General features: G+C 47.8%; 1 protein-coding gene across 1 annotated transcript in view; it reads right to left on the bottom strand.

The window, feature by feature from the left end:
* Positions 1 to 18,274, bottom strand: part of LOC109574448 (heparan sulfate glucosamine 3-O-sulfotransferase 3B1) — a 43,514-nt gene that overhangs the window by 4,608 nt on the left and 20,632 nt on the right. The window lies entirely within an intron of this gene.

The raw sequence follows: 18,274 nt of genomic DNA, 5'->3' as shown, positions 1-18,274 counted from the left end.
AGCTGCCAAGAAATCGGGAGGATTCAGATGAAGTATAAACTGATGCGAAGAGAGAATTTGCTGAGACACAATTCTAGAAGCCTCCAAAACTACTTCAGATTCCATTTTTTATAGCTAGCTGGTGGAAATCTATTTTTTATAGATCCCTGGTGTATGATGCAGGGAGCTCAAATTCAGTGCTCTGTGATAACCTAGAGGGGTGGGATGGGGTGGCAGGTGGAAGGGAGGTTCAAGAGGGAAGGGACATGTGAATGCCTATAGCTGATTCATGTTGATACATGGCAGAAACCAACACAATATTATAAAGCAATTATCCTCCAATTAAAAATAAAGAATTAAAAAAGAGACAGGGACTTCTTTGGTGGTCCAGTGGCTAAGACTCATTCCTTGCTGCCAATGCAGGGGTCCTAGGCTTGATCCCTGGTGAGGAAATGAAGGGTCCACATGCCACAACCAAGACCCGGTACAGCCAAAATAAATAAGTTAATAAATACATATTTTTAAAGGGAGAGAGAGACTTGTATGATATTTATTTATTGCTGCATAATTTAAATGTAACTATATAGGCAGAACTTGAGCAAATTCCAGGAGATAGTGGAGGACAGGAAAGTCTGGCAGGCTGCAGTCCACGGGATCGCAAAGAGTCCGACGTGACTGAGCACCTAACACTCAGGCTGTTCTAAACGTCCAGCTTCAAGCCATCCCTAATCTGCTGAGACCAAAAGTGCTTTACGGACATGTTTATAGAAATGATGATATAAACTCACACGAGCCAGAAAGGGCAACAGACTCCTCCTTCACAGCGAATTAGAGGAAGCGGGCGTCTCCCTGATGGGGGGTGGCCCCACAACCCTGCAACCAGCCCCAGCTTAAGCTAAAGCTGGATTAACCCACTTTGACCATGTACCACTTAGATGAAGGTAGCCCTGTCATCAGGCTAATTCGATGGAGGATTAAAGAGGGCCTAGCTCTCAACTTATTCTGCATTTCCCTCAAAAGCAGGTCGAGTCTGATTAAGTCCGAATTTTTTCCCTGTGTTCAGCCACCTACATCTAGACCAAGTCTACAAGAAGGGTTCAATAGTCAAAATCCAAGTGCTATCCCTATGACTGAAGAAAACCCCACCCGCCACATTCTCCAGGGCCACGCACGTGGGGCAGGTTTGGAGTCTGTCTGTAGAGGGTCTGAGTGACCGAGCACAGGCGCTGAAGTCCAGCCCCTGGTCTGACTTTCAGCACCCCATGGATTGAGGTGTGTGCCCCTCACCTGTCCATGCCTCCATTTTCTCAATTGGTCTGTGAGAAAAAAGATGATGCCCACCACCCAGGGTTTCTCCTTGGGACCGAGCCTGGGAGTGAATCGGTGCCAAAGAAAGGTTGTCAGTTCCCTACTGTTGACAGCGTCAGGGAAAGGGTGCAAGGAGGCAAGGGTCACACGCAGGGAGTGGTCACTCCCTTGGTTCACCTGTAGAGGAGCCATAGGGATGCCCCTGGGACAAGCAAAGCTTCAGGAAGAGTGGACGTGGCTCTCTGCCCACCTAGGCTCCAGAACCACCTCTGAACCTTTGCTGCATGCATCCCCTCGACGTCCCTAAACAAGGGCCTGGCGATCATGGAACAAAATGGCCAAGTGAGAGAGCCCATATCAGGATGCGCAGAAAAGGAACAGGAAACGGTCACCATCTTATAGTCCAAAGGCACAGCCCACTCAGCCATAATGCATCTTTGGACCAGGGTCAGATTCTTGGGTGACCCCCTGCCACGCTGCAGTATGAGCTCCAAAGGAGCCCGTCTCCCCAGGACAGTCCAGAGGTTGCACACAGATGTCAGCAAGCACTCAGGGTCTTAAGACTTTCCCTGTTTATCAATAACAGCTGGGGAACTGCTGACACGGAGTCTCAGTCCCCGTCCACTGCAGGCTCCACAGCCGCCTTTCCCTGAGTGTGTGTGGTGTGGACACAGAGAGCTGATGGGCGAATGTGCTACGGGGTTCTCCATCATTTCAGCAGGTGCTCCCTGAGTCCTCTCCATGGGTTTCCAGGTGCATTTCTGGGGCAGGGGGAGGGGAGTAGAATAAGCCACACGAAATATGTCTCTTTGGGTTAAGGATTATTTTAGGCTGATTATTTCTAAGAAACAATGGACGTTGAAAGGCTCTGAAAACCAGTTAATGCTAACTTTTAGTAAGAGACATTTATATTTATAAGGGAAATGCTGGGAAAGATTGAAGGCAGGAGGAGAAGAGGGTAACAGAGGATAAGATAGTTGCATGGCATCATAGACTCAGTGGACATGAGTCTGAGCAAACTCCGAGAGATAGTGAAGGACAGGGAAGCCTGGCATGCTGCAGTCCACGGGGTCACAGAGTCGGACACGACTGAATAACAAGAGTGTCTTCCTGTCTGTACCAGGAGGAGAAGACTGGCTATATCTCTAGAATCTCGTATCCATGGAGTTAAGTCTGCCCAACAGCTGTGCCCTTATCTACTGGGCTTTTTCCCGCCACCTCCCAGAACTGGCCTCCCCCTTCCGAAAATCTTTTGTCTCCAGCTGGAGATGGCATTTAAGATGGAGGCTTGGGCTGTTTCCAAGACTTGCTCAGGTTTCCTGGGCATCTCCCTTGTACACAGGAGGGACACATGTTATTAAACTTGTTTGTTTTTCTTCTGTTGACTGTCTTTTATTACAGGGAGCTGGGTTGGGGTGGGAGCATCTCAGCTAAGAACCTTGAAAGGAGGGAAAATTATTTTTCCTCCTCTCTCCTGGTCCCGAGGCCTGGGCTCAGACAGAGTGGGGCATCTCCCCAGCATGGCCCAAGAAGTGTGCTGTTGACCCATCTGGGCAGTTCTTGCCTCTGTCAAACAACTCTTCTGTCACCCTCCACCCTCCCTGCCTCCCAGGACCCCTGGTCCTGGAGCGAAGCCCTTTCCTATTCACTTCCTGGGCCCAGCTTCTTCCCACCCGCATCCTTCACTGGCCAGGCTCTCCTGTCCAGACACTCAGAACCTCTCCGGGCACAGCAGTGGCTCTGAGAAGAAAGGATGGAGACATGGCCGAGGGTGACCCCCCTTACGTGGGCCCTGCAGCTCACCCCAGTGACCCCTCCAGTGGTGGCTCCAGCCGTGGACGGGCCTCCCAAGCCAGCAGGTGGGTTGCAGTTAAATTGAGCAGCTCATTAGGAAAGCCAGTTTCTCAAACTGATAGCCACAGCTAATAATCTAGGCGGCGCTTTGGGGCTGTCAGAGAAATTTTCACATACTGCGCCTCACCTAATCCCTCGCGCACAAACCTTCAAGAGAGCACTGCCAGCCCCAACCTACTGAGGAGGGAGCTGGGGCTGACGGGGAGGGTCACCCGCCACCAGTAGGCCGAGAGCTGAGACCCGGAGTCAGGCCCTCTGATACCATCAACACGCCTCCTCCACCCAGCCTTCTGCGTTTACCCTATTATGATGAAATATACAAAGAGCTACACACCTGTCTTTTCTTTAAAGAGATACCTGTATTTCTTCTTCTCATTTGGAGATTAGCATCTTAATAATAGGTATTCCAGGGCTAGAATCACATGACTATGATCATAATTGTTCAAAGATGAGTCAGATTTCGAAACAATAGATGTCTTAGGCTCACACACGCTTGCTGCTAATTGCATAGGATGAGGCTGGGGGATCAGGACAGGATGGAACAGTAGTTCTTCCTGCCAGACGCTGCCCCCCATCCCCACCCCATCCTCCCCTCTCCACCACGTGGGCAGGAAGGGACACTCTTCCACACCTGGTACACATTCCCCACACTGTTATGAAGCCAGTGGACCTGGATGTCTCTCTGGGGCAAGTCTCAGGAAGATGCATGCTCCCACCCACCCATCCTCAGGACAAGAAGAAGAGATGCTAAGCAGAGGTTTCAGGTGTCACCCACGACATTCAGGCCTGGGGATGACCAGTCTAGGAGCATCAGGGCCCTCAAAGACCTGGACCACGGAGCAGGAACCTGGGAAACTGCAGGATTTGCAGCGGGTATTTCAGGCTTTCAACATGTTTCAGGAAACTCAAAAGAAAGCAATGGGCCCCTTGGCAGTGGCGGGATTCAGCCTTGATGCCGAGGGTGCTGGATGCCCGGGCCCTGCCCTAGACCCACAGAATCAGGCCCCTGTGGGTGGGGTCCTGACAGGGGAATCTCTCTGATGATGCCAACCTGCAGCCAGGCTGGAAGTTGTCACCCTGGGGCATCCATGAGCTGGCAGCTGCTCTGTACTTCAGCCCCTTATTCTGCGGATGCCCTGTGCACCTATGGGTGTAGGGCACGGTGCTGGGTGGTGATAGAGGGCCCCCATGATCAAGAAAACAATATTGTTAACAGAACAAAAGCTGTTCAGCTAATCCAAGGCAGGATTTGAACCAAATTCCTGGAGTGAAGTCTAGAGAACTTGGGGTCGTATCCTCCCTGCCAAAGCAGACCAGGACCCAAAGGGAGGGTGATGCCCACCTGCCAATGCATGAGACACAGGTTCGATCCCTGGGTCAGGAAGATCCCCTGGACAAGGAAATGGCAACCCACTCCAGTATTCTTGCCTGGGAAATCCCATGGACAGAGGAGCCTGGCAGGTTACAGTCCATGGGGGTCACAAAGAGTCAGACACGACTGAGCAACTCAACAACAACAAAGACATGCCTGTGTGCAGATGCAGAGAGATGTGCGCGTGCGCGCGCGCACACACACACACACACACACACACACACACACTACACACACACACACACACACACACACACACACACACACTACACCGAGCTAACTATCAAACACAAATCAGGCTCTGAGTAAAACAAAAGGAGGCACACTGAAAGAACTAGAAGGAACTCGCGTGATGAGACTAAAAGATGCATCGAACTCTTTCATCATCTAAAGTTAGATAATATCAACACAAACAGAAGAAAGAGAAAAACAACCAGGTGAAGAAGAGTACAAGCCCCGAATTATCTAATTTACGCTTTTGCCAAACTCATGGCTTAAAATGAAACTAAGGTCTCTTCATTTTTGAAAAGCTCATGACACTAAGATGCATTGAGGTCAAAATGACCACTGGGCCGTTTCCTCTTTCACAGGCTTGTGGCAGGTGAACCAGGAGGATGTCTAGAGTCCAGTTTGAGGATACAGAATCTCAGCCCCGGGTCTGGGCGCTCACCTGCACCTGTGCCTTCGCCAGACTCAGGAGTAGCTGGGAGCCCACCTGTGGACTCAGCCTCCCGAGGGGCGTGGCCGTCACGGGCTTTGGAGAAGCCCAGTGTTTACAATGAACAGCCCATGTCTCGACGGGGCTCTTATGCGTTACCTCGGAAAGCAGACTCTTAAAAACAAACCTTCAAGCCAACAGGCAGAGGAAATTTGAATGAACCAGACAAGTTCTAAAAGCCTTGTAATTCTGATGTTCTTCAGCAGCCAGTGTTGCCCTAATTTTCTTTTTCTGCTTCTTTTCTCTCTTTGGATGGCATGTCGGCTCCCAGAGTCCAGCAATTGAACTTATTGTTGGAACTGGCAAGTTACACAAGAAAAAAGAGGAAGATTATTGAGATGGGTGTAACCCATCGCACTACAGCCAAACAGATGCTGAAACACTGACACAAAACAGATGATGGAAGTGAATGAACTTGAACTTCAGAGAGCAGACAAAGCTGCAAGCCGCAATGGGGTGGGGTGGGCCCAGCTCCCTCTGGGACTGAGGAAAACTAGAAAGAGGGGAGGATGGGAGGATGACCTCTTTGTTTGGTTCCAGAAACACCATATATATATATATATATATATATAGACAGTAGTATAGATAAAATAGATAAACAAGTACCTGCTAGATAGCACAAGGAATGCTACTCGATATTCTATAATGATATATATGAGAAAAGAATCTGAAGAAAGATATAGTTAAATAGATGCTAAGTCGCTTCATTCGTGTCCGACTCTGTGCGACCCCATAGACGGCAGCCCACCAGGCTCCCCCGTCCCTGGGATTCTCCAGGCAAGAACACTGGAGTGCGTTGCCATTTCCTTCTCCAATGCATGAAAGTGAAAAGTGAAAGTGAGTCGCTCAGGTTGTCTACTTGAAAGTTACACAGTCTTCTAGTGACCCCATGGACTGCAGCCTACCAGGCTCCTCCGTCCATGGGATTTTCCAGGCAAGAGTACTGGAGTGGGGTGCCATGGCCTTCTCCAATAGTTAAATAGGTAGAGACGGGTATATGTATAACTAAATCCCTTTGCTGCACACCTGAAACTAACATAAATTAGTTGTAAATCAACTCTACTCCAATTAAAAAAAATAAAAGAAATAGTCTCATGTTTCCTGACCTCCAATAAAGATCTTTTTTCTTCCTTTTTAGAACCTACTTTTTAACCTACTTACATAAATCATCATCCTGTCCAGTTCTATGATTTTGGACAAATGCACAGAATTGTCTAACAGCCAGCATCACAGTCATAATCCAGCTCAGTTCCCTCACTCCCCACTCTTTCTCTTGCACTGCTCCTTTCCATCAAAATCTAAAATCGAACTCTGTGCACAAGGCAAATCCCCTTACAAATGGCCCTAGGCTGCCCAAATCCTTGTGTTGATACCATCGGGACGGAAATATTGACTGAGAAGAGAAAATGGTCAATAGACTTAGACGTTTTGACATCACAAATCTATTTACCATTGCTTTAAAATAAGAAGAAGCTACAAGTTGTTTCCAGGTCTCTGTCTTCCAGTTCTGGCTCCTAACTAGCTTGGCCCCCATCCCCCACCTCACCCCCATATCCCTGCGTCCTTGGCTTCCTGGTCTGTAAATCAGTACCACAGAGAAGGTCAAATTCTGATAAACTGCCCTGAGGACAAACTCAGGGTGGGGAGGACAGGCCAGGGAGCAACGATGCCACATCATCTTTAGACTTCCCAAAGCCCACATCCTGGTGGCTCAGATGGTAAAGAATCCACCTGCATTGCGGGGGATGTGGGTTCGATCCCTGAATTGGGAAGACCCCCTGGAGAAGGAAATGGCTACCCACTCCAGTATTTTTGCCTGGAGAATTCATGGACAGAGGAACCTGGCAGGCTACAGTCCATGGGGTCACTGAAGAGTCAGAAATGACTGACTAACACTTTCACTTTCAAAGCCCACATCCAGCCTCTGAGAGCTCAAAAGCCCATGGTGCGGCCAGGAGAAACCTTTACAAACAGAATAATCAGCCTCTCTAGGAAGGTTACATCTCTCCTCCCACCCTGCAAACAGATAGTAAACAGTCAAACCTCCTCTCACAGTCCCAAATCGGTGTGGGAAGTAAGGATACCCCCCTTAGAAGGGCTAAACAAATAAGGTGCCATTTTAAAAAAATAGCTGTTAAGTCACAAGTTTCAGCTGCAAAACTCAAAAGCCCTGGGATCCCAGGGATGAGGGGAGTGGGACGCTGAACAGAGCAGAGAAGGGTGAAAACACCTTGAATGATACATCGTGATGGACACGTGGCAACATGTCACACAGTCAAGCCCACAGAACACAGCTCAGCTAGGGTGGACCCTGCTGTGAACCGTGGACTTGGCGTGACGCCTGATGTGTCGGTGTGAGCTCGTTGTGACCAGTGGACCGCTCTGACGGGGGGTATCAGTGGTGGGGGAGGCTGTGCTTGAGGGGGAGCAGGAAGTGCCTGGGAATGTTCTTGAACCCTCATTTGAATGCCCATGCTTGGTTTCCAGAACTCTGCCCTTTCTGCTTGATTTTGCAATGAACCTAAAACTGCTTAAAAAAAGAAGAAAAAGAAGAAGAAGGTTGAGATCCTGTCTGTCCTCGTCCTGTCTGTGGACTACGGCTTCCTCCTTGGGAAGGCCGGGGTCACGCACCCTCGTGTCCTCAGCCTGGGCCACCAGCACTGGTGGGCCGTGCTCATGTGAGTCTTTTCCGTACCCTCGCCTTCCCCTGCCGAGGGCTCCTCCTGGGATGCTGGGGCCACGGCACCTTTGCATTCTCTATGCTGCCTCCTTCACCCCCAACCACTCAGGAAGAAAGAAAACCCTTTCCTCCTGCGGTTTGTCCCTGATATCTTGACCTGTGAACACAGGTAGGACATCTTAACCTGTAAGCAGCATAAGGGACTAACTCTCCAACTTCCTGCCTTGAAAATATATGACAAAAAATAAACTCAGAAAACAAACAAAAAATAACAAGCCTTCTTTTACGAAAGGATGCCCTTGGGTTCTTGGGATCTGACTGCTCTCCCTTAGCCTTTCCTCCTGGGCTCAGAGGCCCACTGCCCTGCCGGTCCGCAGGGGAGGGAGTTAGGCTGAGGTTGGCTGAGTGCCTCAACCTCCCATCACTGAGGCCAGGGAAGCACTCAAGTGGCCAACTTGAAAAGGGTAGAAAGGGCTGCTGGGGGCGTGGAGGTGGGGGATGCTGCCTGGAGGAAAAGTGCAAAGCTGCTGACAGTCCAGGAGGTGACAGATGCTGACAGGTTGGGGGGATAGGCAGGGGGACATGTCCCCAGGCTTCAGCGGGCACTGGGTGCTCTGGAGTTAAATCATTTTAAAAGAAAAACCGGGGAGAGGGGCTTCCTTGTTTGTCCAGTGATTAGGAATCCGCCTGCCAGTGCAGGGGACGTGGGTTCAATCCCTGGTCTGGAAACTAGGACCCCCTGTGCAACGGAGCAGCTGAGCCTGTGAGCCACAACTGCTGAAGCCCACGCGCCCTGCAGAGCCCCTGCTCAAGAGAAGCCACCGCAAGGAGAAGCCCACACACCGCAACTAGACAGCAGCCCCCGCTCGCCACAACTAGAGAAAGTCCACACAGCAATGAAGACCCAGCAGAACCAAAAGTAAGTAAAAAAAAAACAAACCTAGGGGGAAGAAAAAGAGCAGTCTCCAGGGTCATTACCATCCTAATCGAAGAGGTTTCTGCTGTGACAAGTGTGGGCAGCTGGGGTCCTGTTTCCCGAAGGCCTGTCTACCAGCCCTGAACCTCCATCCCAGGTGAGTACCCCAAACTGTCCCCAGGGCAGCGTCCTTCTCCCTTGGGAGTTTGTAAGTCACAGTGGACTTCAGGTGGATGGGGGACAGAGACAAAGGTCTAGGCTTGTGGCTTCTCTTCCCTTGCAGAAGATGAGAGCTGCAGAGACGAGAAAGGAACTCTTCCTGCAACCTCGACTGTGGACGAGGAGACACGGTTGCTCCTGAGACTTGTAACTCGAGCTGTAAGTGGTAACCCTGGGAAGTTTCATCTTTAAAGCAGTTTTCTTCCCTGGGGAGGAGGGAGGAGGGCTGGGAGGAAGGTGGGGATCAGCCCTCGGCCCCTTCTTATCTGGAAACTTCTTCCTTTGTAGGAAGTCTCTGAGCCCAAGGATTGGAAAGCTCCCTTTCAAAGGGCCACACATCTCCATAAATAATTATCTCCGTTTGGGCGAGATGTTTGCATATCAAAGAACTCCTTCGGGAGTGTTTAAAATAATTTAAAATGAAATTATAAATAGTCTGTTGTTCTCCTCGTTTCTCTGGTCCCTGGAGCAGTTGGGCTCCCGGAAGTGATGTCATTATTCATTATGAAGTGTACTGGGTCTTTTTACTTACTTTTTTAAAAAAAGGTAATGGGTAGGAAAGAAGAGACATAACAAAGGATGGACTCCCCCAGGCCCCCTCCTCTGCCAGCCCTCGCCCCTTTCGCCCCTCCCACCCCTCAACCCCCACCGCAAGGATTTGGCCTCCATTGTATGAGAATTTCAATACTGCTCAGAAAATGAAAAGCCTTTGAGTGCCATAAGGGGGTGGTGCTCAAAAGAGCATCTCGCAGCTCTGGGTCAACCCAAGATTCCTTTCATTTTGGCAGAATCCTCCACTATAGACCCTGCTTCACAAAGGCCTGAGTTCCTGTTCCTGGAAGGGACTGGGGGGGCTGGGGGGCAGAGGGAGGGTTTCAATTAAAAGCTAATAGCCTTTTGTGTCTGGGCGCTCTGGGGCACTGCTCGTGTTTATTAGACCTCACTGTGTGCGGGCACAAACCATGTGAAATCAGAGTAATCTGTGCCCCCCGTTTCCTGGAAAAAAAAATTGTTTTTGATCAATAGAAAGAGAGGAAAAAAAAGTTTTCTGGGAAGCGCAGTCTTTAGAAAGTAAAATCAGCCTGTCTGTGGGCAGGGGGGTGAGGGCAGAGCTCAGGACCCAGAGGGAGAGGAGACCTCGGCAGCACAGACAGATGTGGGAAGGCTGTCCCTCCCTGGACAGATTCTTCTCTGTGTAGACCCGACCCGCCCTCACTTCTGATCCGTGTGGGCTTCCCCTCTGGAATCCGCTTCTTCTCCCCGGGGTGCTGGGAGCCTGGCTCTGCCTGGGTGACTCCCCAGCAACAAAGGGCCAGCCCTCAGGCGGCTGCACTGGCTGGTATGTTTCACAGGCTCCTGAAATCCTCTCCCAGCTCAGGCTTCACCCCAAGAAAGGCTTCCCCCATCCCACCCCACCCCTGTGCTCTTGGCAACCAGGTACAAATGTTAGTAAACAGACCCTCACTCAAGAACCACTCAGCACCACCAGTCAACACAGAGTGGATGGAAATCACTTCCCCACACAGGGAAGCACCCCTCTCCTCCACCGCCCGCACCCAGGATAAGGGGAGGGGGCTTCCTGACATAGCGAAGTCTACCCGGTGCTGGACGCTTGAAGCCTGGGCCTCTGGTTCCTGCGCAGCCGCTGACAAGACTTGACACTCAAAGCTTCGGGCTCAGTGTAGAAAAATTAATGGGTGACTTCCTTAACTCAGAACGACAACCTCCAGGTCCATCCGTGATGCTGCAAATGGCATGATTTCATTCTGTCTGACAGCTGAGTGGTATTCCATTGTAAACAAACGTGATACAAAGGAACTTATTTACAAAACAGAAACGGACTCACAGACTTAGAGAACGAACTTATGGTGGCCAGGAGGAAGGACAGGGAGAGCGGATAGTTGGGGAGTTTGGGATGGACATGTACACGCTGCTACATTTAAAATGGATAACCAACCAGGACCTACTGTGTAGCACAGGGAACTCTGCTCAGTGTTACCTGGAAGACTGGATGGGAGGGGAGTTTGGGGGAGAATGGATACATGTATATGTATGGCTGAGTCTCTGCTGTCTGAAACTATCTCAACATTGTTGACTGGCTATACTCCAATTCAAAATAAAAAGTTTAACCATAAAAAAAGTTGATTTTGACACTAATAAAAAAAAAGTTAATGGGAATTTTCCTGGCGGTCCAGTGGTTAAGAGTCTATCTTCCAGTACAAGGGGTGTAGGTTTGATCCCTGGTCAGGGAGCCAAGATCCCACATGCGTCGTGGCCAAAAACCTCAAACATAAAACAGAAGCAATGCTGTAAAAAAAAAAGTCAATAAAGACTTAAAATGGTCTACATCAAAAAATCTTTTAAAAAGTGAATGGACTGGTTTAAAAGGGTTGTTGGCTTTAAAATTCTATAAGGGGACCCTTACAATCTCCATCTCTCCCACCACACCCTCATGCCACCTCCCTCCCCAGCCAGTTGTAGGTTGGCACAAGTCGGTACAGGAGAATCTATACAAATATTTTATAATGGAATAGGTGCAAAGGGTACTTTAGGCACCTTGAGGATACAGGTCAACCCCACGAATGTAATTCAGACAGAGGTTACTGTCAAGGGCACCCCCAAACTATGCAACCTAGTGCCTGAGGAAACAGAAAGGGAAGTAGAGCTCAAGGTCAGGCTGTGGGTCCTTAGGCAAGTTGTCTAACATCTCTGAGCTGTCTCTCCTCATTTGTGAAATGGAGATACTTTAAAAAAAAAAAAAAAAAACAAGAATGAGACTCAGTCGTAGTTCATACGTGAACAAGCTCCTAACACAGCGAAACCCTACCTAAGGGTAAGGTGGGATGACCTCCACTCATGTCCCCACTTTATCTCCTTTGACTTACGGCTGTAGGTGCTAGGGAGATTTCTAGGGAAATATTGCTAAGGAAAAAGAAATTCCACGTTGGTTCTCACATTCAAAGTCTCTTGTAAAACAAGTATTTGAAAGTGTCTCCATTTCCTGGAATTCTCACTTGTGCCAGGAAGGATCCCATGGGTGGACCTTCTTTCTTAATCCCCTGGTAGGACCTTGGCAACCAAGGAAAACCAAGCTCCCCCTCTTGCATTGATGTTACTGAACGGACGTGATGATCCAAGCCAAAAAGGAGCAGGAAATGAGGCAGTCTTTCATACGAACGCATCCTGCCTCAGAAGGTTCTTTCTTTCTTTCCTTCCTTCCTTCTCTCTCTCTTTCCTCCCTCCCTCCTCTCTCCCACTCTCTCTTTCATCCCTTCTTTCTCTTTCTTTCCTCCTTCTTTCCCTCCCTCTTTCTTTTCCTTTCTTCCTTTCTTGCTCTCCTTCCTCACCTCTTTCTTTCCTTGGCAGAGAATGAGGTTTACATGAAGTAAAACAGTCCGTTTAGGGGCAGGAGCCATCTGAGACTGATGAAAAGAAACAACCCAACTGCTGAAACCAGATCCACAGAGTGAAGACTTGACATAATCCGTTACCTTCCTGCCCCCTGACTGCGGGGCCAGCGGGAGTTGGGGATGAGAGAAACCCCAGTCAACTCTTAAGTCCAAGACAATGGCTCCATCCTGCTCCCCACTCCCCTTCCACTTGACAAACAGAACCCCATTTTATGGTTATCAGCTGAAAACAGTATAAAGTAAATTAGGTCAATAAAAACCCCAGACATAAGTTTGAGTAAAGCTCAACGGATGGGAAATGAGAACAAATAAACTCCCCTTATCACAGGCTCTAAATAGCTAAGAACATTTTAGAGAAGAAAAGAGGTGCTTTCTGCCCATAGAGAACATCCCTGGGAGTGTATTAAGCTGGAGACAGACGCTGCAGACAAAGAAGACCCGCGGTTTCGCGGTTTCTTATCTCACACACCTAGCAGCAGCAGCACTTTCTTCCCAGTGGGTCTAGGTGCTTGAAGGTGTCTTGAGACAGGAAGTGGCACGCAAGGCTGATGGAAAGTCTAAAGACACCCATCAAAGTCCACCCTCTCCTATGCTTATGGAGACTCTCAGTTTGGAAAGGATGGAGGCTTCTAAGAGCCAATTTTCAGGAGGAGAAAGGTAAGTGCAACCTCCTCAGAGTCTCATCCACTTATTGTCACAGACACCATTTTTTATAAAACCTCAATACATCTGTAACAGATTGCTAAGCAGAGCCCAACTTGCCTGTATATTTCATGTCCGAGGAGAGGAGAAATGCAAAGTCTTGGAGGCTTGAAGTTTTGCTTAAGTGTTCTGGATTATTTGAGCATATTCCCTCATGACGGTTCATATTCTGTGAGAACCTTTTGGTAGATGGTGAGTCTTACAACTTCCAGCCTTGCTTCTGTTCTTGACACAAAGCATTCCCTCCCCCTCCCCCACAACTCCCGCAAGGGAACAAGACTGCGAGCACCAGGGGGATCAAATAACCAGATGGTTAGTGAGAGGGCTGCTAAGAATTACAAGTGAGATTAGCCTTTTACCCTGCATTAGCCCCCGTGAAAAACTAACCCTGTAACTACTTTTGAGCCTAATGATGATTTCTAAGAACAAGATGTTTGGTTCAATCTTATGGCCTGCCATATTTTGTTTTGTATTTCTTTGGACGGTACCTCGTAAGACGGTACATCTTCAAAAGAAATACAAGAAAAAGGGCAAAAAACCTGGGATAGGAAGCACTGGAAAATAATCTGCTGAATGAACACATGAAGGAATGAAAGGAAATTAACTTGCAGTGCTTAAAGCTAATGACTGGGGGTCACAGGGCAAATATGTAAAGAGAATTGGGGGCAACCTGGGATGATAAATTACCATTTGGGGAAGGTTTGAAAATGGTGACCATATCAGGATCTGAATGCCCAAAGTAATTAATCCTAGAGCAACATTTATGTACCATCACACCCATTACATTAAGTGACACTATTCCATCAGGAGGCCATCCACATAAAGAAGGTCTTGACCTTGCATGCTAAGCTACAGCAAAGAACAAGTCCCTTATTTCACCTGAGGGACAGACGCCAGCCATGAGCTCCTCTCACTTTTGAACTTTGGATGCCCCGGAGTTTTGGGGGGGGCAGTAATAAACCACCAATGGATATGAATCTGAGCAAACTCTGGGAGATGGTGAAGGACAAGGGAGCGTGGCATGCTGCAGGCCATGGGGTGGCAAAGAATCATACATGACTTAGCGACTGAACAACAACAGTAAGAAAAAGACTAGGAATGTGGGCAGGATCTCTCATGGATGGTTAAAGAATCAGGGAATAGACTAGAATCAGGGAAGGACTAGGAATGTGGGTGGGATGGCGGGTGGGATGGCTCGTGGACGGTTAAGGAATCGGTGACATGGCGTGCAGGGATCATTCACAGGGACATTTCTTGCCCTCAGGGGGCTTACTGTGTATTTGGAGAGAAATTCCACATCCAGGAAGTTCCCCAATAGACACTGCATTGAAATGTGCAAAACAAGCATCCATAAGTCATGTCCTTCGGGACATCTGCAGCTTCCTTGAGCTGGTGCCAAGGCCGAGGGGAACAACAATGTCAAGAAGAAAAGATACCCAAGTGTAGGAGCATAAGGCAGTGGTTGAGACACTGGGCTGGGACTCAAGTTTATTTGTTTGAGGAATGGTGAGAAATAAGACTACAACGATTAGGAAGTGGCTGGAGTGGCCCCCTTTCCACTCTGCCCAGCCCTTCCCCCACTGCTTCCCCAACATCTTTTCCAGAAGCCAAACCTAGAAAACTTCACAGCTTCTCATGATGTTGAACAAGATGTTCAAGTTTCCTGGCCGGGAATCTCCCTACCTTTCCAAAAGGACATGCTTGTCCCATTCCTCCATTCTTACCCTTCACCCCAGCCACGGGCAAGCAGAGTCCCCCTCCTTCTCGTACGTTCCTACAGCACTCATTCCCACGCTAGGCTGGGTTAGCAATTCTTGCTCCCTTCTTATGATCCTACCCTGCCAACAGCCTCCCTGCAAATATACACATGTGCGTGCACCCCCACACACACACACACATACATGTTAGCATACCCTTTCTCTAGCTGCTATTATCTACTTCCAGGGGGTTTAAGCCTGGACTTTGCCTTATTTGCACTGTGGCCCAAATCAATGGCTCTTAGATGAATGAAGGTGCATAAATAAACAATCGCTAGAAAGAACTTGGATTTGATCTCAGACAATGAGAAGCCACATCAAACATGGGAGTGAGCAACCTGAAGGTGTATCAGGAGTCGGGGAGACAGATCTGGGCTGTTAGCTGATGATAAACTCCGTGAGGCTACTGAAGCTCAATATAAGAAGGTGTAAAGAACACTGGAATAAGCAGAAAAGATTACTGGGCGTCTCCAGTGGAAAACTGAACAACACGTTATCTGGAGATAGCTTTCTTATTGCTTTTGAGATATTTGGCAACTCTGTAAATTATAGATAACAACATGGCAAGGCAACATGATTCTTGACCATAGGCATGCAAATAAGTGCCTTCTGGTAGAACTTCTGTGGGTTTCCCTCTCCACTGCCCACTACATGGGAAAAGTCAAGTTCGCCCGCTTGTAATGTCATCTCAACGTTCCTTTATTCCAAGGAAACTGAGGTTCTTTTGACTTCTTTGGACCAATGGTAACAGCTGCCATGTTCTCTCATTAATAATAAGTAAAATAAAATCCTTAACATGGTCATTAAGGAAATATAATCCTTAACATTGTAAGTGGATGAATCATGATTTTACCTTTTGCCTTTAGAAAACTATCCTTTACCAAAAGCCTGGATTAGCCATGTGCTTTTCATAAGAGTGCTATCCAAACGAAGATGTGGTTCGTATGTGTACGTGTGTGTATACACATATGGATTTCCCTGGTGGCTCAGATGATAAAGAATCCGCCCGCAACGCAGGAGACCAGAGTTCAATCCCTGCATCAGGAAGATCTCCTGGAGAAGGGAATGGCTACCCACTCCAGTATTCTCGCCTGGAGAATTCCATGCAGTGGAGCCTGGCAGGCTACAGTCTACGGGGTTATAAAGAGTCAGATATGAGTGAGTGAATAACACTTTCAGTTTCATACATGTACATACATACAATGGAATCCTACTCAGCCATAAAGAGAATGAAATAATGCCATTTGCAGCAACATGGATGGACCCAGAGATTATCACACTGAGTGAAGTAATTCAGACAAAGGAAGCCAAATGCCACATGACATCAATTATATGTGGAATCTGAAATAGGACACAAATGACCTTATCTATGAAACGGAAATAGACTCACAGACATAGAGAACAAACCTGTGGTTGCTAAGGAGGCGGGGAGGGATGGAGTGGGAGGCTGAGGTTAGCAGATGCGAACTACTACATAGAGAATGGATAAACAAGGTCTGACTATGTAGCATAGGGAACTATATTCAATATCCTGCAATAAGCCATAATGGAAAGGAAAATGAAAAAGAATGTGTGTATATATATATATATATACACACATATATATATACTTTTCTGTACAGCAGAAATTAACACAGCATTGTAAATCAACTATACTTCAATAAAATAAATATAAAAAGAGTGCTATCCACACCAGTGGCTTTTACCCCATAGCATCCTCTTGATACCAACCACCTTCCCATCTTAGTACCAAGAACAGTCATGCTTTCTGTTGCGCAAACAGCTCGTTTGAATGACTTCTGTAACTGAGGCCTGTCTGTCTGTGAAGGCTGCCATGAAGCTGAAGGTCATGTCCGCTATGTGGCCCCCACTATGGATTCTCCTTTCTTACTCTCACATTTTATGTGTTTGTGGCCCTTTAAGTATCCTTCAAAAACCACCTGAAGTATGTGTTCAAGAAGGCAGACACAGAATAAATGCAATTCCGTAGATCTGAATGGGAAGGGGATATGGGGGCGAAAACAACGGGACAGCTGATTGGAAAACACACTGAAGGGAGGAAAAAAGGAAAGCAGGTTAGAGATGAGGAAAGACCTTCAGTTTTTTAAGCAAGATGGATCAAGATGGACGCTTATGGGTTCTGAGTTCACCCACAGAAACTGTGGCTTCCAACCCACTATTCAGGATGCAAGTCAGGACACAATGAAGGTGCTCAGCCCAGAAATGATATAAACACAAGAGGGTTTAGGATTCAATGTCTATGTAAAAAGCAGAAACGGAGATAAGGTGAACATGACCCCAGATTCTAAGCTAGCTTTATGTCCAGACAGATTAGCCCAGGTGGGGTGCGAGGATCCCTGGCAGGCCAGCCTGGAGGCCGGGGTCGTGAACAACGACTGCCTCTCCCTGCAATGCTCAGCACTGCCCTCCATTCACTGACAAAGCCAAATAAAGACCTTTAAGATGCTACTTTCCCAAATGAATCCACTTCCAAATCCAGGGCTGGGAACACACAGCACTAAGCCTGTGAGCAAACACTCCTAAAGAGGAGAACAAGAGACTCCTCTCTGCTGCCCCATTAGCACATTCGGGAAGTTAACATACCTCCCTTCCCCCTGCTACTCCCCCCAAGGACACTGTTTCCCTGGGTTGGCTGAACGCACATCAATTAACTTGTCACATGGAGGCAGGCAGGACCGCCAGGTACCAAAACGAGGCATGGAATCAACTGACTGTAAGGATCCCAAGAACTGGAGTCCTGACCATCTTTTTTCTCTTCCCTTTTTTTTTTTTAATTGAAGTATTGGGCTTCCCAGGTGGTGCTAGTGGTAAAGAACTCGCCTGCCAATGCAGGAGACAGAGAAATGGGGATTCGATCCCTGGGCTGGAAGATCCCCTGGAGAAGGTCATAGCAACCCACTCCAGTATTCTTAGCTGGAGAATCATTTGGACAGAGGAGCCTGGTGGCCTACAGTCCATAGGGTGGCAACGAATCAGACACGACTGACGTGACTTAGCATGCATAGTTGATATATATCATGTAAGTTATAGGTAAACAATATAGTGATTCTGTATTTTCATACATATACTCCATTTAAAGTTATAATAAACTATTGGCTAGATTTCCTGTGCTGTTTAATATATCCCTGTAGATTATTTATCTTACATATAGTAGTTTGTACCTTTTAATCCCCTCTTTCTATCTTGCCCCTCCCTCCATCCTCTCCCCAGTAGTAACCACTGGTTTGTTCTCTGTGAGTCTGTTTCTGTTTTCTAAATTTCATTTGTTTGTTTTATTTTTTAGATTCCACATAAAAGTGGTATCATACAGTATTTGTCTTTCTCTGATTGACTGATTT

This window comes from Bos indicus, chromosome 19, assembly GCF_029378745.1.
Source record: "Bos indicus isolate NIAB-ARS_2022 breed Sahiwal x Tharparkar chromosome 19, NIAB-ARS_B.indTharparkar_mat_pri_1.0, whole genome shotgun sequence".
NCBI lineage: Eukaryota > Metazoa > Chordata > Mammalia > Artiodactyla > Bovidae > Bos > Bos indicus.
Note: the sequence above shows the minus strand (reverse complement) of the source record. Positions and strands in the feature narration are given on the sequence as shown.